Source organism: Pieris brassicae, chromosome 5, assembly GCF_905147105.1.
Source record: "Pieris brassicae chromosome 5, ilPieBrab1.1, whole genome shotgun sequence".
Classification (NCBI taxonomy): Eukaryota; Metazoa; Arthropoda; class Insecta; order Lepidoptera; family Pieridae; genus Pieris; species Pieris brassicae.
Window position 1 is genome coordinate 16,372,758 of NC_059669.1, and position 23,121 is coordinate 16,395,878.

Genomic DNA, 23,121 nt, shown 5'->3' on the forward strand with positions numbered 1-23,121 from the left:
TGGAAATATGCTATAATCAAAATTCCATACATTAGTAAGCATGTTGTGAAATAATTTATGCTAATCGAAGCCACACGCGAAGATCTCTATAGGAAAATAGTTTCAGTTTTAGAACAGCTGCACTCAGTCTGGAGAATAAATTTCTCATTTTTTATAAAGTGTCATTAAACCAATATCTCAACAATATATCGAAATCTTACAGCGGCTCCAAAACAAAACACTGCGAAATATGAGCGGTAAGCCGTGGTTGACACTAAATACTCCTTGGGAATTATCACTGTCAAGGAAGACATGCAAAGATCAACTGAACAATACAAAAGTAGACTTCAGAAACACGTCAACCCCCTGGCTTCGGGCCTCTTGAATAGGAACTTGTTCTCGTTTCCGCTGAGACTAAAACAAATAATTGGATTTGCATTCCCCAACTGCTTTAAAATCATCTAATCAAAGTCATCATATCTGAAAAGCCAAGAGTTAAGAGAAAAAAGTAGTTAATGGTCGCGAGTTTACGTAGGATTGAAACCTATATTCGCCGAAGGTAAAGAATGTCTATAGTATAAGTCAACTTTGACCTGTGCCTATCTGAACGTTACTGTCAAAGATGCGTATTAGCGGTAATTCGATTTATTGCACAGCTTTAGCAGATGCGCGCGAAACTTCATTTTCAAATCGCCCAGTATTTTGCGCATTAACATTCTGTTCATAGCTTTTACATTTTGGAAATAAATATTGAACAATATCTAAATTAATCTTTGTTCTTAAAACTAACGCAATCTTTACACTGTTTTAAGTAGCCATTTCGTCTCTTTTAGCCTAGCGGTGTTTAGGCTGTGCTGAAAAGAGATAGGTGAATGCTTTTGTTTGCTGTAACTAGACAGATAATAAGGGATTTAACGTTCATAAATATATGAAAAATAATGTGTCTACTGCGGAAGCGTCTAAAATTGTACATTCCATTTTTACATTCAGGAATGTACCATACTTTCCCGAAACACGTACAAAACATTTGTTTTGTGTAATTAATTCGCTATGCTGTGGTGAAAGTCAGCCAAGATCGTTGAGATGCACCTAAGATTGCCTAGTTAAACGTTTTGTTATGTTAACATGTCCTGTTCCACCAAATTATAATCTTTACGTTACGTTTAAAGGGCCTTGGGTCAACTAAACATGTTCATGTATGATCATTAACAGATAAATCTATAATGTGTTAGTCATTAGTTAGTATTTTAAATACCTTAATTTTATGTACTATCACCGCTGTATTCTCAATTTGATAACAACTACTACTAGTAACTTTGCATTCATATTTTTTTTTAATTTATTATTATGTATATTTCTATATAAAATTATTATTGACTATAAATATTTTTAAAATTAACTTACCAAAAATGATTATTGTATTTGCCTTTTACATCTGTTATTTTGTAGTTATAGTACATAGTACTATGTATCATGTATTATTCTATAAAAGCTTCCCTAAACAAATTTATCACACATACGTACTGAACTATTATTACTATTAACCAAAATAATGAATTACCATTTAAAAAATCTTATTTTCCTGTTATACTAAACAGAACAAAACATCGCTACCGAAACAGTTAAACAATTTACTAACTGCACATTGATTGATGTCTATTTCTCGCGATAACCTTTAGCACCACTTACTTACAGCACGATCGTTTGTTTTGACATACATTGCGTGTCTTCTATGCGGACTGGACTCTGCTATCATTCAAAACTGGCAATTTATTATACATGATAGTTGGTTATGAAATTAATCGTCAAATTTGTTAGTAGCGGATAATTGATGATAAAGGGCGAGCAATATGTCAGTATCGTTAGTAGCTTACTGAAATATGGAACATATTATTTTTAAGATTAAGTTTTAAACCAAAAATAAATTCAGTATGAAAACGTTTTTATATACATAAAGGCAAAATCTTATTTTGATATAAAACTTACGCTCTAAACAGATAATACGGTAAATACATACAAAAAAGGAAGTTGAATAATGTTTATGTAATAAATTCTGTACACTGATAAGAGGTTATCAAACTCCTTTATGTAATCACGATGCAAGATACTGTACTACAGATAAATGTTGCTCAACAGGGTAGCGTTCAGAGTCACGACTTACCCTTAGAATAAGAGTCACGACGCAAAGGATTTGACTAATAAAAGTTCAGCACTAAGGCTTGTTCTCACTCAAAGACCCTGGACGCAAATAGGTCGTAAGAATGTAATGTTTCAATTAAATGGGCTATCATTTTGTGTCGAACAAACAAAAATATTTTTGCTCACGATATTCGAACTTAACTTGCGAAATCTACTCAGCTATGAAGTCAATTGTGTTTTTCGTCTTAAAAATAGCTATATCTTTAACCGGCTATAGATTCATACATGCCTAGGCGTATTGCTCATAGCAACAAAACTTCAGGAGCCAATACTGAACGCTTCATGGCTTATATATCCAAAATGGATTTGACATTTCTAAGTCATAATTAATGCTAAGTCTCGACTCTTTTATCTCTAGAAATCTATGTAGTGTACAATGTGTTTCTACCCGTTTCTGAGAAGCGGCTCTCTTCCGAATTCTAAAGGACAGTTAATAGCTAAGAAAAAATTTAATGATAACTTATCACGATTAAATTCAACCAATATCATTTTATTGTTCCAATATTCAAAACATTAAATAAATTACCATAATATTTGTATATCAATACGAATGTTACATACAAAGTACTTTCATCCTAAGTGTCTTCTGTATGAATTGATTTTATTTGCATTTTTATGTATAGAATACACTGCAGGTACAATTTATGATAATTGTAAAATGGGATTTCGGTAATAAAAGGTTATGTTTTCTTACGATACGCCAGACGTGTAAAGAAAATTTCCGGCACAGATCATTCATCTATCGTATTTTAAAATAACTCTGTGACAATGTTGCATTCGAATTGTACAGATAAAAATTATGAACGTTTCTTAAATATAATAGTCCAAGTATAAATAAAAATTAAGCCCCAAAATGTATGCGCAACGATTGTAGCAATTATTTGATATTTTATGTTTTGTATTCGATTTGGGAATGTCTATAATGTAATGTGTATATGAAAAAACAAAATCACACTACCACAGACGTAGCGGTTAACCGTAGGGCAACACAGCTACGTATAAAAATACTAAGATCTGTTTTATATAATGGCATCTAACCAAACAACGGACGGATTAATAATTGCATCAAATTAATTCTTTATTAAGCTAATCTTAGCAGCGAAGCGTTTATCTTTTATAAATATATTTATATAATTTCTACACAGAAATATAGAGTATTTACCATATATATAACCTACACAGTAAAAATAAAAATAAACAAAAATTTAAAAATTTGGTTTTCTGTGGCTGTGTACCTTTAATAATGCCAGCATTTCATCGCTGTATTGCGATACTTACTCGTTGAGCGAGGAAAGCACTAGCTCTGGCGTCACCTTGTAGGTATCTACCAGACGCCAACTTAAATATTTAATAAGCGCCTGTGCAGTTAAACCCCACGGACCAAGAGTCTCTGTTCTAAAGGGAACAAAAGTTAAAGTTATTGAACACTAACATAAATATTAAAGAAATAGTCCCTGTCACCCTGTGGCAATGGCAAGAATGGCAGAATTTCCTCCTGTAAAGCGATACTTGAACATTGAGCGAGTAAAGCACCAGCTCTGGGGTCGCCGGTACTGTCTACCAGGCGCCAATTTGAATCTTTAATTTAATATCTTTATAACGTATGTATATTAATATTCCTAATCTAAAAAATCTTAATAGATTGTACATATAAAGGAAGCTTTGTATGTTAGATAACTTAAGACGTTCACAAAATGTTAAATAAATTATATTACAACAGAGCTATAATAGTATCAAAATATCTTTGTATATTTATATAGGCAACGAATTTGTTTATACGATGCTAAGGAAGAAGGATGACGCAAAATATCGAAAACAATTGATCGAACCCATGCATGGCCGTGGAAAATATTCCGTTAAAAATAAACCTGGATAACGCTGTAGTGCTGTGCGTGCATAGCTTCCATCCATTTTCTATTCTTAATTTTTTGCAATGCTTTAAAGATAATACGTGTAACCCTCGCATGGCAGATACGTTTTGGATATGGCACGGACAAGTAATTTGTTCTACATTTTAATACGCAATACATATTATATAAGATAATAACTTCGCACTAAAAATGTTCTGCGGGCATAGACAATTTTTTCTAACATTTTTCCAATGTATAAAACAGAATTGCATTACTACAATACAACTATATCCCTTCTATGTAAGAGTTTGCATACCAAAGGATTCAAATAAGCTATTTCAAATATAAATAATGACCTCGCCTCTAACTAAAAACCGTACATGTTGCGGGTCTTTTAAAAGTTTGTCGAACTCATAAAAAGTTGAAAAAAATAAGCTTAATTTCATAAAATACCGTGTAACATAGACAGAGAATCTACTAAAAATAACGTAATGGAAACCTTTATTTTACATGAATCGTACATCCCTAACGAGTAGTGTTGCGCAACTGTTATTGTAAGTATATTTAAATATCGGGCTATTCACCTCTAGCAAGGCCGTCAGACTAAATGATACGATTTGTTCCGTCATATTTAAGATTCAGGCATATTTTCGGGCATACAAAACACTCTTGCAATTCTTTACAATTTTTTTTACTGTTTTCTTTAATTGCTAAACGAGATCGTTTGATAGCAGCCTTGGATGATGTTATAAACGTATCGTTATTCTGCCTCGCTATTTCTGTTTAAATTTAAAATCAGATTGATACGCGTTCCAGTATCACTCTGTATGGAGTAGAAATTTGGACAATGCTAGCTCGAGGATGGCCTTTGAGATGTGGTGCTGGATGCGAATGCTAAGAGTACTGTGGACAGCGAAGCGCACTAAAACATCAGTCTTGACCAACCACGCATACGGACTCGCCTGTCTACCATATGAGACCATGTAGAGGTGACGAGAACTTGGAGAAACTGATCGTGGTTGGTTGGTGGTGAACACAGAAGGCGAAAGACCTCGTAGCCGTTCACCAAATAGATGGAACAATCGAAGACACATCGTCCACAAAACTGTACACTGTAATAAGATAGGTGCTGGACATGAGCTACCGACTAAAGAGAGAGATTTGTATTTGTCCGACTTTAATATAACAACGTTATTCGACGTGAATTGTTTTATCTGAAGCCGTAAACCACTTGCGTACATGGAAACTACTCATTATAATTTTCTTTACTTTAAACCCAATTCATAAGAGAAACATTACTATGTTTATAGATTAGAGTGAGTAGATTTCGATCTCGGGTCAATATTTTCTAATATCTACAAAAATACCTCAAACATGTATAATTATTTAGTAAGTCTGAATAACAGGTGCATTAACCGCGGAAAACAAATAAACTATTTTCAGTACAACATTAGCAATTTGATAGTAAGCAGTGAAGAAGGCTAGACTAAATATATTAATTCAAACCTGGCTAATGTTCTGTCTGGAATTTCGTAAGTATATACAACATCTGAGTGAATATACTAAAATTGTATGCAATATAATTCAAAGTACTTACTATTTTAGTCACTAGAGCGCTGAGCGGGTAAGATTCAGAAACAGAGCTGTGACTCCTGAATGTCAAAGTCCGACTAAAATGTGAAAAGCATTTTTGAGGTACAGGAGTAAGCCTTAGCTTAGGAGTAAGACTTTCTGAATCTTACCCAGTGACTTATGTACATGTAACCGGCGGAACAACAGGCCTTGGTTTCGATCCCAGCACATTACTAATTAATAATTTAGGAATAACAAAATGATTAACTAAATAGACTAACTATTGTCGCCTCGCTCGTTAAGTGGTACCACCACTTGTGGACACTGAATGCCGGAGGGCTTGCGAGTTCTTTCTGGCCTTTAAGGATTATAAAAAAATATTAGGTGACATTAATGAAAACACGTAATATGTAATTTTGTCTTATTTGTTTATTTTTTGTTTCAGGTAAGTTGATATATAGTTTCCGAAGGCTATTCGGTAAGGAAGATGTTTTTCCAACTAACTTTAACAGTAAAGTTCAGGTAATATGTTTAATATAAAAACCCGAGTTTAAATAAATCTTTTACATCTGAATTAATCCATAATTTACGAATGAATTAATTAATTAATCATTTAATTTAAGTAACGGTTAGAGCCTACAGGATAGTACTGCCGTCTGATTAGAATGTAATGTATACATACTCGTATAACCCTTAAGCCTTATAATTAAGTATTATAATTCCGAAAACGGATTCCATATTTATTAAGTTATGCTCGTTAATTCCACGATTTATTCATATAACATATTTTTTAAATAAAATATTCGTTTCTTGCAATTAGGAAGTAAGTCGTGATACAAAGTAACAGTTAATCAAAATAGAATATAAATTATAATTCATATAGATAATTTGATTTTGGAACACTCGGCCTTACTATATAACAGAATTTGGTATGATATTTAAAACTCAAATAAAAATTGCACGTCTTAAAAAGAGGTTTCCAAGTCCCGATTTTTTTAAAAATTGCGGTAATGTTAAGTGCATGCTAGATTTTTTATTTTACGACATGTTGAAATTTAAGTTATTGTTATTATTGTGATATAATCCTCGTAAAAACTATTCTGAAAAATGCTTTCAAAATTTCAATTATTTTGCGTCAGTTTTATTACTTGTGAAGTATAGCAGAAGGAAATGTTACGACTTTTCCACCAATGGCGGCTTGATCTCTGAATGGACGGGATTTCATAGAATAATAAACTGTCTAAATATTTTCATTAAAAGGCGACGACTGATTTAGTGCATTTAATGGCTTTGTTTTTATGGAAAATGTTATTAGAATCTTAATTTTTTATTTATTATGAGAAGTGAAAGTTATAAAATGTAAAATTAACACTTTTGCATTCCTTTTAAGAATTGGTATTTGCTACGTAGGATTTTTTACAGACTTCCCTCTGTATTTTTAAACGATTGATTTTCTTTTTTTTTAACTGAAATACATACACATCTTCCGAGTCCTTAAGAGTCTTCAGAAGTACGTGGAGCTCCACTCACTCCTAGCACTCTACTACTCACTCCCGGGTGGGGATAACCACCTTGGGTAATTCCTAGACGACCAGGTAACTTCTGTATTCTATGGGCCCTCAGCAATCTTAAAATAGCAGCCCAATGTTCCAATTTTTAAAATACATATCTTAATAATAAAACGTAAGCATTAACCCACATTTTTCAAAACAATTTCCACATTTTCCTTAGAATGAATAAGCGTTATTTTAGTATGTACTAAATTAATTAGTATTATGTACGTGCCACGTAAAATAAACATTCGTCGCCTTGATCCCATTCTCGTGCGTATATTTTATGTTTATTGAATTTTCATTCAATTTGCTTATTGGCAACAGCTTGAAACTATTACACCTAGTATAGGTGTACCCAAGATTTGGTTTTATTCCTACAATTGTATCAGTATCTAACGAAACCGGGATATTTCTAAGGAAATGCAATGGTAAACTGGGAATAGCTGTTGATGTTACTTAGAAGGTACGGCTGCTACTTCGCTCATCACCATATGAGCAATAACTATGTTTAGAAATAGTATCAACACAACTTTTATTTAAACTTGCTGGGATACAGCTGATACATTTTTTACATACTTAGAGAAGGTTGCCCGTCAACTGGACTTCATAAGATTATTTGAGCTTGTAGAAAATGTGTATAAAATTGAGTGTTATAAACTGAACTGATTTAGTGGCAATACGAAATTATATGTGCTATTCTAGGTGTACACAATGTACTAAAATTTTGTTACAGTTGACTGAAACAGATAAATCAGTAGAGCTTGTCGGAGTCAAGTTAACCGATTATCCTCGGCTTGTAGTTGTCGAAGCGATCACTTGTAACTGCCCACAAATTATGGTGACTTCCGTAATACACCGGCCATACACCCTAGTTTTATTCAAGGCTTTTAATAGGCAAAAACGAGAAAATTTTACATAAATTTCGCTCATACTCAAATCTTAAATCAAAATAGAGATTTGTATCAGGGAGATGTTTTAATGGCATAGTTTTTCATTGTCTATTATCTAATGCAATAATACTGCAACTAAATGATAAACTTGTACGCAGTAATTATAAATATTAAGTATTATTTGTTGTTTAAAATGTTAAATTTCAGTTTTCTTTAGTTTTTTGTCTAAGTGTTTTGTTTTATAATATGGATGTGACTGTAAGATTACTAATAATAAAATAAATGAAAATAAAAAAGGGATAAGCTTATACCAGGTATATGTCTAAAACGTTTTTTACATATCCCTATATAGGAAACGACTGTGCTGTTTTTAAATATAATTCATCGTAAATATAATTTTCTGTAGAAAAACAAATGTTTTTTTACGGAAAACTGTTGAATTTGACTACTTAGATTTATGATTTAGATATTCACATAGTGTATGTGAAGATTATCTCACGACATCAGGCTTTGAAACCGATTAAAAAATAACAAAGTATCTCTTCGTCTTTAAAATAATAATATTAAACCTCACAAGCAAATTAATTGTCTATGTAATTAATTCGGTAAGTGATTGTCGTTGATGTCAAGCTGTCAAAGCACTAAGCTCTTCAAGGATTTATATATCAATATTTATTGAGATTGTACTGTGAATCGATTTGCACGCAAATTAAGTGGGACATACTAATATCCTTATTCACGCATTATACTCTTAGGGTTGCCAACTTTCCTTCTTAAATCGTGTAATCTGAAATACACTAAATACATTAGCAATTGCAGATAGACATCACGGATTCGTGTATATTTTATACCTTATTATATATACTCGATGTCACACAACTGTCTTTATTATTCAAATTATATCTTGCTTTAATTAAAGGATTATAATATATTTGACAAGTTTTTGCATAGTTTTTATGCGCAATTGTAACTTACTCGAACGGTGAACGAAACATGAGATAACATGTAGTAGTCTTGGGCTCAGAATCATGCATATACTAACATGACTTAAAGTCCTTTGTCAACCATGTGGGGCAAAACCATGTAACACCTGCCTGTTCGGTCTCGGGCAGCGCTTCAATCCAAGTCATTCCAGTTTCTTCCGCTTCTGTAATGATACTTAGTTAACAAGTCTATTTTGGGTGGCTATGGTGCCTTGAGGATTCCAGTCAATAGACACTTGAAAATGAGACTTGATATTTTTGGAGAGTGTGGCGAACCCACTTCCATTTTCGGTGGTGTATAATACTGACTTATACAGATTTTTCTAATGAACGATACTCTCAGAAATTAATTTATAAATCTGATACTGACAACCCTAGCATATTAATATCGTACATGGAAAACTATAAACAACCGATTGGCGCCTATTTGCTATTCTCAAACAAATTATTGTAATTAAGTTGATTTATTTTATTCCTTACGTAAAAAGCGTACATACTAATTTATCATCAAGTTTGTTAATGTGTATCTTGTTATGCATTATAAATTACAATAGTTATTACGCGGCGCCATGGTGTCAGGCGTCTGACAAATAAAAAAAAATGAAATGCGATATAACTAGCCGTCTTTTTATATTAAACGAGAAGGCTCTTCTAATGGTAAGTGATACTGCCAAAGATGGACAGTCCCATCGCCAGAGGCCTCGCATGTGCGTTGCCGGCCTTTTAAGAATTGGTACGCTCTTTCCTTGAAGTACCCTATGTCGAATTGATTCTGACAGCAGGTTCCACATGGTGGTGTATGCGAAAAAACAGACGGACGTCGAGGTGATACGGGTGGAATTTCGCAGTCTGTTTTGACGTCCGGTGCAGAAAGTCAGCTGCAGGTATTAACCCTAACAACTCCTCTGAACACTCCGTGGTAAATGCATTAGAGATGCAAAATTACGGAACGAGGATACGGCCTTGTTAAATTTATTAAACGCAGTTTGGGTAAAATTAGTTCCAGTATTACGATTCTAATAATTGGGTGTCAATTGTCAGGGCGCCTCATAAACAATCATCTAATCACTTAACATACGCGCTAAGCATATAATAAACTAACAAATTAGACAATTTAGGACGTTCACATGTAGCGACTCAAATATCGTCGTAGACATTATTCATTATGTCTGGATTTTATAAAAAGTTAATAATTAATATAAATAGAATGATAGGAACACAAGTCTAATGTAGTGTCAATACATTATGCGTCTTACCTCAACTTAGCGGATCCAAGCTTCAAGATCCTTCAAATCGTGCATTCGACTCGAACGTTAGATCGTTGACATTAGAATTTAAATAAATAAATACATACCGGCGCGGCCAAAAATTATATTATACATTTGTTAGTTGGTAATAGATATATCTTAGAAAAAAATCAATGGCGCTACAACATTTTTTAGGTGTGGCCCGCAGATTTCTTTATCTGTTTCATGATCATTTGTTAATCTAATAGGCAAGTAGGTGATCAGCCTTATGTGCCGGACGCACGCCGTCGGCTTTTTAGGTCTGAGGCAAGCCGGTTTCCTCACGATGTTTTCCTTCACCGTTCGAGCGAATGTTAAATGCGCACATAGACAGAAAGTCCATTGATGCACAGCCGGGAATCGAACCTATGACCTCAGGGATGAAGACTCACGCTGAAGCTACTAGGCCAACCCAGCTCAAATATATTTTAGACTTATTAATAAATAACATTAATTAATAAAATGAATTATTAATTAATCAATTCCTCTAACTTAAACTGATTAATTTATTATTTAGGGTGCGTTTCTGCATTTCAATTGTTTTTGTTTTTAATTACGAGTAAAACAGCTGCTGTGTGAATTATTAGAAATATTACAGCAGTTATAAAAACACAATTTATCGTATTTGATAGTAACATAGTTTTGAGCAAAATGACATCAGCTTCTTAGAATTTCAATTAGGTCCTATCAGCAGGATCGCGTCTTATTAATGATACTAACATATATATACTTTTCCTTTTATTCCTATAATTATTTAGTTACAATTCATCCGCCCCAAAAAAACACGTGTTGTATGATTCCGATTTTCATTTAGCATGCAAAAGCTTAAATTGTCATAATTATTATGGTAAAATTCTTATACATTCCAATTATTTAATTACATTTGTTTGAAATACTTAAATGAAACCGGATACGTCTAAGCTTGCAGTTGCTGTAGTTGGGCTGCCATATCAATATATTAAAAATATATTTTAGATACCGATTGTAGTAAATTTAATCATTAATAATTAAAAATGTTTGCCAAGGCTACATTGCTACGAGAAAAACTTTCATGTGACTAGCACTTATAGCAAAGACGAACGTATAAAGAAATAAACCAAACATTTTAATTATAAAACACTTTCTGGATTTATATGTTTGATGAGTGTAAACGAAACTTTTCGTAAAAGTGTGATAATAGCATTTTAGTTATCAAATACTTATTGCAATACGCTATAAATTATTCCCACAGCTACCCAAGTAATGACAACTACCGGTAAAAAGCTAATTGAATATTTTACACGCTCGTCAATGAGTGTAATGAGATTATCATAACTAACCACTTTACATACATCTCTTAAGTAAACGTAATTAAACGTCAGTCACATAGCAAGCTAGCAATCAAAAGTTGCGACTCTCATCCCTGAGAAGGTTCTAACCTTGGTTTTGCACTAATTTATATTATGTTTATTTGCGCATTGAATCGCTCGTACGGCGAAGGAAATCGGCGTGTCTGGCAAAAACTCCGTCAGGCACGAGGTTGATCACCTGCTTGCCTATTAGAAAAATAGTACTGAAATCTGAGAGCCAGATCTGGTGCCACATGCCACTGATTTTTTTATAATCTTCATAGTTTGGAGAGAGATTACAATAACGCATGTTTAACAATGTAAATAAAGTACAGTACCAATTCTTAAAGGCCGGTAACGCACTTGCGAGCCTTCTATGTGATTGTCCATGTACGGCGTTATCACTTAACGTCTGGTGAGCTTCCTGTGAGCTTTCAGCGAAACAATAATTGCTTTGGTTTTGTAGTAATAACACAAATAATTCTTGTTTTATTCCGTGTCCAATATATTAACATCAACTCTCACCATCTAACCTAAGCATTAAAGCACCAGTTAACTTGTTAGAATGGGGCTTATGACAAGTAATCTACTACTAAAAGCAAAAACTGCTAATCTAAGATTGAGACATTTCTCGTCACGCTTTGATTCGCCGCTCGCCGTCTTTGATTAGTAGCTTTTTGTTGGCGTATAAGTTAATCATGGTAACATTCGTCACTTATTTTCATATAACCAGGATAAAATCAAACCATAGCCAATTGTTGAATATATCATATACTATAACCACAGACAATAGTTACAATTATCATATGGCATAAATAAATAAAATACTTCCATAAGTGTCAAACATGAAACGACAATTAATCCCCGCTTCTCATCTTTTATAACAGAATTTAAATGTTTTTTACCGATAAACCGAATTCAGCATTGAGAGGGGATTAAAGATATCTTAGAATTTAATCAACCCCGGAACTTATTGACAGACAAGATTATTTATTAAGACTATTTATGATGAAATGTGTAGTGTTATTTTTTGAAATAGTGATTTCTTTTTTTCTCCTTGGAACCGCCTTAAACTCAAAAATAAGACAGCGTGTGTCCGGCACAGGAGGCTGATCACCTATAACCTATTTGCCAATTAGAAAAAGCAAATGTTCACGAAACAAGATGCAGAAATCAGATAGATATTTTTTATTATATTACATTTTATATTTCTCTTAGAGAATGTAAAAAGCGTTAGTGAAATGATTATACGATTTTCTCAATAATAAAATTTTTAAACATGCTTAGATATCGGGAGTGATTCAATTGACAGGTATTTATATAATTTAATAAGTATTTTTTATTAGTTTATATTAAAATTATTTATGACAATTTTTTTTGGCTATTTTCTTGCTAGAGACGGTGTCTAGCTACGTTTCTATCACTTCTCGTCTTTTTTAAATACTTTAAAGCCAATAACAGTCATTTAATTGTATGCAATTGTAATGAAGCTGACATTTTTTAGTAAATATCTTTAATTTCTTATAAAACACAAAAAGACAAAACTAGTAGTTTTTATTCCATTGACTTGTAATTTTATTTTCTGCCTAACTTCATTAGGAAGTTAGTTAACGTTTTTGAAAAAACACAAACTAATCAAGGTGCGTGTGTTCCTAACGTCACGCCCAATTGCTAGGTGTGAGTGACGTTTGGCACTTCAGTTAAAAAAGCTAATTTATAGCTCCATTAGGCGGTAATTTATTTACGTTTCTGTTTTAATTGAGACATTTCCTTAAAATGTTTTAATCAGTGTTGGTTTCAGTATTAGAACTTTTTTAATATTTTATATTACATTTTTGGCGCATTGAAATGTATTTCCATCCATACTAAACTTCTTAATCTCCGTTTTTACGTCAAGGATTTAATATTTATTGAACGTCCTAAAATTTCGAAAAATAACATAAATAGCAAATATATGATTAATGATGATAAAATATATATAATCTTAGGCATAATATGGCATTCTTATGTTGAAACAATTTAGTAATCGATGCAAGTAGTTTTTGAGTTTCATCATTCTTTCTTTGATTATTTCAGGATGTTAAGCAAAATTATACACGATTTGTTAAATTGTTTGCATAATATGCTTTAAATATAAACTAGTTCATAAGTTTAACTGGGTTATTGATATAATTAGAAGCATTATTATTATACAATGTACTTAGCGGCCTAACTGATGCCGGCCTTTAGGTAATACTTTAGAATCTGAATTATTTAATACAAAATTAAGGAACCTTTGTCAAGTTATTTTAATTTTAATAAAGAGATTTTCTCAAGCGGAAATCTCTAAATTTTATAACGAATATAAACCTATTAGTATCATTTCTATTGTGCGTCTAGATTTGAATTTATAATCGTGCTACAAATGTTTCGAAGGCTAGTATTTAGTGTTTGTGCACAATAAATCAGGCACTAGTTATTACTGACTCTAATTAAACGCCTATAATGGTTACCTTTGCCGCTTTCTAATACACTTTATGAGTATTGGAGTCGAAAGTTACATTTAAATCAAAATAATTGTATTCAAAATCAAAATCATCAAAATCAAAAGTTTTTATTTCAAATAGGCCTTTGCAGGCTCTTATGAAACGTCTAGTTGTATTAAAGTTTATACACATATCTATAATGTATAGATGTTTGATATATAGAGTATTAAGGTGTGAAATTTAATACAATTATACTTCATTTACTAAGTAATACCTGCTTAATTTTTCGATATTAAAATGATTACTTATGCTTGATATTGTAGCGACACCTACAATTTGCGGCTACGACCACGCCGATGACGTCATACCCTGAGTCGAGCTATTTTTTTTAGTGTAGAGTTTACTTCATTAATATCTATCAAAATTATATACCACAAAACTTTGGTGGAATTGTTATTCAAAATTGAATGTACAAATCAAAAAACACACTTAAAAATCGCGTCTCTGTAAGTCCAAATTTCAGCAGTTAAATATATATCTCGAAATTCTTGTTAAGTCGAAATCTCCTTTATTCGATTTTTTTGCATTTGCCTTTACATTCGAGTTATAGAGATTCCACTGTATATAGATAAGTTATGTTACGTTGAAATCAAAGTTTCCTATGCGCATACACATTGAAAATTATTGCATACACTCTCTCCGTAGTTATTGAAGACAAATTGTAAGATGATTATCGATTAATTAACTATCAACTGGGTGTGTGATAGCGGGATTAAATTGATAGCTCAGAAATATTTTACTGATCATTTTCTAATACTGGGAAAATTGATTTGATTATAATATTACCTAGATTAGCGGCTACTACCACAGCCGAACATCAAAGTTATCTTTAGGCTTATACGGAATAGTTTAGTAATTCCACGGAAGTAAAATGGATTTATTTGGATAACAGTATTACAATCACTTAAGTTTAAAACAACTTAGTAAAATATCATAAATATTTTCTCCTTGTGGGGTCAACAAAATACTCATCTTTCGTTTCATCTTTTACAAAGAACAACCGTTGTATGATTATACAAAAGTGACCTCTACCATTAAATATTACTAATGACGATATAAAATTACATCGGGTACGCCACGACTTGTTTTTAAACACTTTCTTCCGCGAAGTTGTATGCAAAATGATACAGCCATTTCATCACTGGGCCAGGAAAAAGGACAGGACATTCCGATGAGTCATTTATAATTATTTATTACTGTATAATTTTGGTTCTTGTTAATAAAAATAAATAAATCACTCAATGGCTATAACCTTTTAAGATATGGGTCTCAGATTTCTGTGTATGTTTCATGATCATTTGTAACAATAGGCAAGTAGGTGCTCAGCACAGAATTGCCTGACGCACGCTCTCGACTTTTTGGGTGTAAGGCAAGCCAGATTTCTCACGATGTTTTCCTTCACCGTTCGAGCGAAGGATAAATGCGCACATAGAAAGAAAGTCCATTGGTGCACAGCCGGACTTCGTGGATGAGAGTCGCACGCTGAAGCTACTAGGCCAAAACTGCCCAAAACTTAAAACATTTGTCAACAAATTGAAGGAAATATAATACGCTTAGAGGATATAGTAAAAACTCAAAACCTAGGTATATATGTTATATGTTCTATAGGCTCCTAGGATGTAGGAACAAATACATAGATTTTTATATAGAACAAATAGAAATCGACCAATGAAAATAATTAATTAAAGAGAATATAAAAAAAATATTCTGTGTCTGTGAACACGGTAAGTTGACGACTTTTAAAATACATGGATACTCCTTTGTTACATATGTATGTTTAGCCGAAAGTCCATACGCTACATTCATAGCCACAATAATACGAAGGATAAATTAAGACATAATCTGTGCAATTCTGTCGGAGCGTTTGTAAATTTTTACGAAACAAATGATGGCGTAACTGGTTTTTATCCTGTTCGAGTAATGACGTACATGACATGATGACTTAAGCAAACAGTTTAACATCATCAATCTTTAAAGTGATGATACTTAATGTTGAAGATGAGTAGGTCGCGATTTCGCCTGCGGATACGACGATTATTTTGTTTTTATAAATATATTTTTCTGATACAGCTTTTAGATGAATAAAAAGCTCTTTAAATTAAGTCCAAATAGGCGGCATACAACTTCATATGTATACAAAAATACATCTGCTATATCTGTATAGTATATACATATTATTCTAAGATTGGAGCTTGTTTTGTAACAACTTATATAAAAAAAGTACTTCGCAAGTTACAACTTTTATTGAATGCCGGTGAATACATCATCTTAAAACAAACTCTCATTGGTTAACATCAGTTTTGTTATTTTTAAAGCTATTTCCTTAGAATTAAGTAGGCGATTCGCGTGGATGATAAGATACTCGGCCAATACGATGTTATCAACATTGAACATTGTCAGCAATTGAGCAATTAAGTATGCCGCTTTCTATTTCAAAGCTTGTTTTGCTTATCGATACAGGAGTTGAATTGTTGATTAATTGCAATTATTTGAACTGTACACGCGGAATTTGGAATGTATATAAGACAATAATAGTTTATTGCGGATTAATATTACTTACAATATTTATTTTAATAAGGTGGATAATTATTTTTTCTAGTATTCTCTCTTTAGGTAGTTTTTGTAATGACTTAATTTGTGTAGAAAACATTTTCCGTTTTTTTTTATGTATAAGTCGCCCCTTTTTATATTTATTTTAATAAATCTAATATATCACGCTCACGTGTTATTTATGTATGTACCATAATTATCATTATTATCTATTGAACACGTCGTGGCACTGTAATATTTTTTATTAAAAATAACGTGTCCATATATTCTTTTATAGGCAAGTAGTTGATCAGTCTTTTATGACATCGTCGAATTTTCATATAAATATGTTTCAAAAAAGGTTTTCCTTTACCGGGAATGCTATTCCTTAAGAAACCAAATACACTTTAAAAAATCAATTGACGTCATTCGACAAAACTAAATCGAGGTGAACATTGTTCGTATTGTGCATTACTTTTGAATAATTGGCCCATTTTAGTTTAATGTACCTGCTATAATCCTTATCATTGCAATAAATCACAAAGGCAATTTGTGAAAACACAACTTTCTATAGACTACAGTGGGTGGAGACTAGTGTTAAAGCCTAACTTTATAATTAACCTAATAGTAGTATTCGGTAATGCATTCAATAGGGTGTTTTAACACGAACGACAAATCCGTTATTATGGTGAAATCGCCGAAGTAAGATTATTCTGACTACACATGGAAAATCTTTTGAGTATTATTGTTATGTCATATTACTAAAATTTCCTATTCATGTAGTTCCATTAACATACAAGTTAAATTGAATAAATTAATGATAAATTTTTGTAGGACACAAAGAATATGTATCTTCACGTAATACAAGTTTTAATTCATAAGCTTTCATGGTCAACGTAAAGCTCATTTCATATAACGGCTATGTATTTATTGTTGTTGTTATTTATTAAAAAATTGACATAAAGCACTTTAGTTAGAAGGTCCTAGTACCATAACCATGCACTTTCTATTTTTATTTATATATATATATTTTATTTTTCTTATAAGTTTTCGAACACAATTTGCATCCAATACCAACGAAATTGAAATAATAAATTTTATTACTCTGTAGCAAAAATATCTTGTCACTAAACAACCTTATTCAAACAAAGCCATATCTCATTACAGATTTGCAAGTTTATTCGTTTATCTGAATAATTTACAACAAATAATTAGCAATAAATAAACTAAGTATTGCATTGAGAATTGTTTATTATGCATAAGGATTACTTCCGAGTCTGACAGGTATTGTAAATGACCATGCAAAATGATATAACAATATCGTAAAGTGATTAAAATTTAAGTTAACACAATTTCTCATAACACTCAGGCATACTGTTAATTGCGTTTTTTTGACATAAGTTTAATAGGTGATAAACATAAACAAACTTACAATTTTTATAAAAATGTTATTTCCATTATAAGTGAGACTTCAGATGTTCAGAATAAGAACAATTAATATAATATTTCTCCTTCGAAATTTAATTGATTTTTTTTATTGTTGTGTATGTGTTCACACAAAATCCTCAATGAAATACAGACAGAACTGACATAGTGTGAATGACCCTGTATTTTAAATACATTGAAAGATTTTCGTTCATGTTGCAATTGATCATTACCAACAACTTAATTAAACGTTTGATTTTAGTGTTGTTAACTGTTATTTAATAGAACCAAAATTGATATTTATTATAACGGAGCCAATTGTGCACACTTCAAATGCAGGGCGAATCGAATTATCGAATAAATCTTGAGCGTGGGCTGTGAATTACAGACATAGAGCCTAGTCTACATTAGTATTAAGGAATACTTGAAATGGATCAAGAATTTTATAACTTACGAAGATCTATAATATAATATACGCATTTACTATGGACAGTGCTCGGAGGAGTTGTTCCGATTAATACCAGAAGCCGAATTTCATTATCGGTCAACGAAACAAAAAACAAAAATCCCGTATCACCACGACGAAGGTCGTTCCACATTTGAGCGTGACCAGCTGCCCCTTGAAGTATTTGAGAACCAATTCGACTTAGGGTCCATCAAGAAAAGCGCGTACCAATTTTTAAAAGGCCAGCAAAGCACTTGCGAGGCTTTTGGCAATGTGAGTGTCCATCACTTAACATCAGATGAGCCTCCTGCCCGTTTGTCTCATGTCCCATAAAAGGGATAGGCATTGAAAGAAATAAAAAATATGAATATTGCAAAACAAGATCATATTTGTTATACACTATTAACTAGAGTACAACGAATGAAAGAAAAAAAGACGGAAAAATGAAATGAATTCTGACACCGCTCCAACTACTATCTCTAATATTATGAAGTTAATCAGTAATTATAAGCAGTATTTTTCTAATAAGTATATACATATATTTAAGTATGTGTTAACATTAATGCTTTGTAGATAAAGCCTTAATAGCTTTCACGCGCTGAAATGATACGTCATCTATTAAAGGTTAAAATTATGGACGGTATAAACCGTTTGTTTCTATCGAATTGATCTATATGTCATGCGATCGACACTCGTAGATAATATCTGTTGACTGCTTTATATTATGAACCAGTGTTTAAAAATATTTTGTATAAATAAATTTGGGGTTTTGGTGATTTTTGGAGGCACCATATTGCACACTTTTTATATAGATAGAAAAACAGTGATTATTGGCTTGTGTCTGTTTAGGTTTAATTAGTACATTATCTAAATCCTTTTAATGGTTATTTACGATGTGCGAGCTATTAACGTGATTTTTTAAGTTATTTTCGGCACTGTGATCCGTCCCTGACTCTCGTGAACCAGACTGATATAATAGAACGGAGATACTTTTTACCTTTATTTTAAAAGCTCACATTCAAACTGTCATGTAAAATCAAACAATAGAATAAGGAAACGCCGGTTTACCAGTCAATTACGTCTCAATAGTGGCTTTGCGCGAATTACGTGTCTATGCGCCGCTTGTCACCCACGCGTGCGCATTGCCCTTCCTTATTTGCATTGCAACTTACAGCTTCATTGGTCCTATGAAACATAGAACTGATAAAGCGCTCTTAAAATTGTATTACTCTTAGACGCTAAACCATAATAAGCAATAAGGAAAGTAAATGGTATTTACAAAAGTAACATAAAATAGGGTTTTAAAGGACTTAAAAGAAAATATTGTTGAATAATGGGATTTACTGAAAAAAATTATAATTAACAATGTTGTAAAATTTCAGGAGCTTTCAAAAGTTGCGTTTAATACCTACTTATTAGGTAGATTACGTCTTAAGGTCGGAAGAGGCGAACTCAAATGACAATTAATTATTTTAAAGTAGCGATTAAGTCTACTCAATGACCTTACAGGTCATTATGGTAATGTGGGAGCCAACCATAGATCCATGATAGCTTTCTTTGAGATGTAATTAAACTTTTACACGTTTTCAATTGGTATGCTTAATTAGGTATTATAAGGGTTTACGGACACTTAAACTCAAACTCGTAAAAATATATATTCCTGGAACATTTCGTTTATGTCCTCTCTCTTTTCAGTTGGTAGCTCATGTCTTTGTGATGAGCAAGGAATCTATTTCCGGTTCCTGTCTAGCGCCTTTCTTATAACTTTTATTTTCTTTTACGTTTTGATTACGATAAATCTTTCACTTCAGTTACCAACCTTGTGCATTCAGTTACCAACAACGATCAGTTTCTCCAAGTTCTCAAGGCTCTCAGCTTTTAGTGGCCGAAATACGAGATAATTAGTTGTCGGCATATGGTAGATAAGCGAGTCCATTTGCGGAGGTGGGTCGTGTATTCGTGCGCTTCGCTGTCCACGGTATTCTTAGCATTCGCCTCCAGCAGCAGACCTCAAAGGCATCAATTTCAAGTCAAGATAATCCACGTTACTACTCCATACAGGAAGTTTGGGAATACTAATGCCACCTTTCTGGTTCGTTTCAATATCATAATTTTGGTTTTTGCTTCTTCTAGCTTGAGACTTTATGGATAACAACACTGAATATTTTAAGCACACTTTCTAGTCCTTTGCGTATTTTTTGTATGATAATGTTTTATTTAAATAGAATCTAGAATATTCCGTTAAATTGAATTGCGTGAATAATAATTTAAATCTGAATTAAAAAGTAAACGCATTTATTTTTAAATAAAAGGATATCACTAATTTATACTTCCAAGTTTTACCATAGACGAAATTGTCAAATGTCGTTTTAATTTCATTTGTACTTTAGCTTCTTTGTATAAATTGTTGCGTTTCCACTTAATTTAATTGTCATACCATAGATAAGTTTTAGTTAAATATTACTGTTATAAATCGTATGTTAAATATACGAATTACATACACCATCAGTTGTGAGGACATAAGTCTAAATTATTAAATCTCTAACAAGCAATATTTCAAGACAGACAAAATGCTAATGCATAACTTATGGCCACGATGCTAAGCCTGGCTATCGTCGTACATAAAACCTACTTTATTATGAAAAAGGACCAAAATTCTTAAACCTAGTGATAAATTCTACTGCGTCAATTATGGTAGGCTATGAGGAAGAATTTATTAGCATTGTAATTCAATAATCCTTCGAAATGCTAGGATAATTATTAAAGTGCCTTCAGCGTGCGACTCTCATACCTGAGGTCGTAGGTTCGATCCCCGGTTGTGAACCAATGGACTTTCTCTCTAAGTGCGCATTTAACATTCGCTTGAACGGTGAAGGAAAACATCGTGAGGAAACTGGCTTGCCTTAGACCCAAAATTCGACGGCGTGTGTCAGGCAGGTACAGGAGGCTGATCACCTACTTGCCTATTAGATTGAAAAATGATCATGAAACAGATTCAGAAATCTGAGGCCCAGACCTAGAGAGGTTGTAGCGCCACTAATTTATTTATGTTATTATAATAAATACCACAGCTGTGCCTACTAAATAAAATCATAAGATTTTTATAACACTAATTATTGCTAAGGTTCATGTTGAATTAACTAAAATTAATTTTAAAAATCTCTATTCTCTAAACTATCATTCCTCCTCAATCTACCAGATATTATGCCTTAAATACTGCAATCAAATAAATTGATACTAGTCTACCATAACTATCAACTGACTTATTGAAATAAATAAGGAAGCAAAGGAACTCAATCCGTGACAGGACATTTGCTTAGCAAATTCAAAGATATTTATAAGTAGCGGAGGCAATTGATCCAAGAGATATCAATAAGCTTTCTAAGTAAGTTATAACTGCCTGGACGTTTGAGTTATCACCACTTGTTGCGCCCACTCGCTACTTCATACCGCACTACTGCGATTTATTCCTTTGGTACTTGACACGTCGATCAGTTTTCAAATTATAGGAATCATGATGTTTCAAATTGGGGCTCTTGAAACTTTCATCACAATAATGATCTTTTGCACTGTTATATCAAACTTGCATACTAAACGTTGTACCTTAAAGTTGGAAGTAACCGAGTATGTCACTTATACAATATCCCACTAAATTACAAACTGAATTTATTAGTAGAGTTGTTGCTTTCCTCGAAAAAGGAATAGGTATCGCAATACAGCGAGGAAATGTTGCCAGCACTAAAGGTCCTGTGGCAGCACATGGACCAAACTATTTAAATTTGTTTTAATTTTCTATTTATCCTTTTTAAATTATTATTACTGTTGCTATACTATGTATATTTATTCATTTATACATATAAAATGTTCGACTTTATATATTTCCTTTTCCTCCAGAAATTTAGAAATTCCAATATTATATAATAGAGACTCTATTGGAAAACTAAACATATGTTTCCAAAAATTACAGGTTATCCAAAATACATTGTGGTAATAAATAAAGTATCAAAGTACTCCATCCAGAACTGTATAGCACGCTTCAAGCGTAAACTATAATAGTTTATTTAATTAAATTATATATGAATTACACATGTCACATACTAACACTTCCTTTTAACATTAATAATATTAATTTATACTTTTAGTTGCTATAAATCACATTTTATTTGAAAACTATTATTTGAACATATTTGGGCAGATAACATTAATAAAGATTTTTTTGATTCAGGCGAACTAACATATGTCATATGTTTTATTAGTAAAAATACGAGCTTTAAATAAATAAGATTGTATTAAGAAAAACACGTTTTGAACGGATTAAAGCTATGTATTATTTTTAAAACTTATAGTTATATTACATAATTCTAAATTTTAAATTTTCTAAAGTACTCATTCTCAAAATAAAAAATAATGTTTCTTTTATTGATTTTCTGTGCATATTTATTTAGGAAAGCATTTTTACACGTCAAAATATTTGTAATAGTTTACGTGTATGTTCAGCCGTTAGTAATTCGTAATGATCGTGGTGTCAAATGATTCGGATTTGCATTTTCGACTTCC

The 23,121-nt window shown here is 32.2% G+C and overlaps 1 protein-coding gene across 6 annotated transcripts in view; it reads left to right on the forward strand.

Annotated features, from left to right (window-relative positions):
* Nucleotides 1-23,121, forward strand: part of LOC123709261 (fibroblast growth factor 22) — a 129,154-nt gene that overhangs the window by 70,257 nt on the left and 35,776 nt on the right. The window lies entirely within an intron of this gene.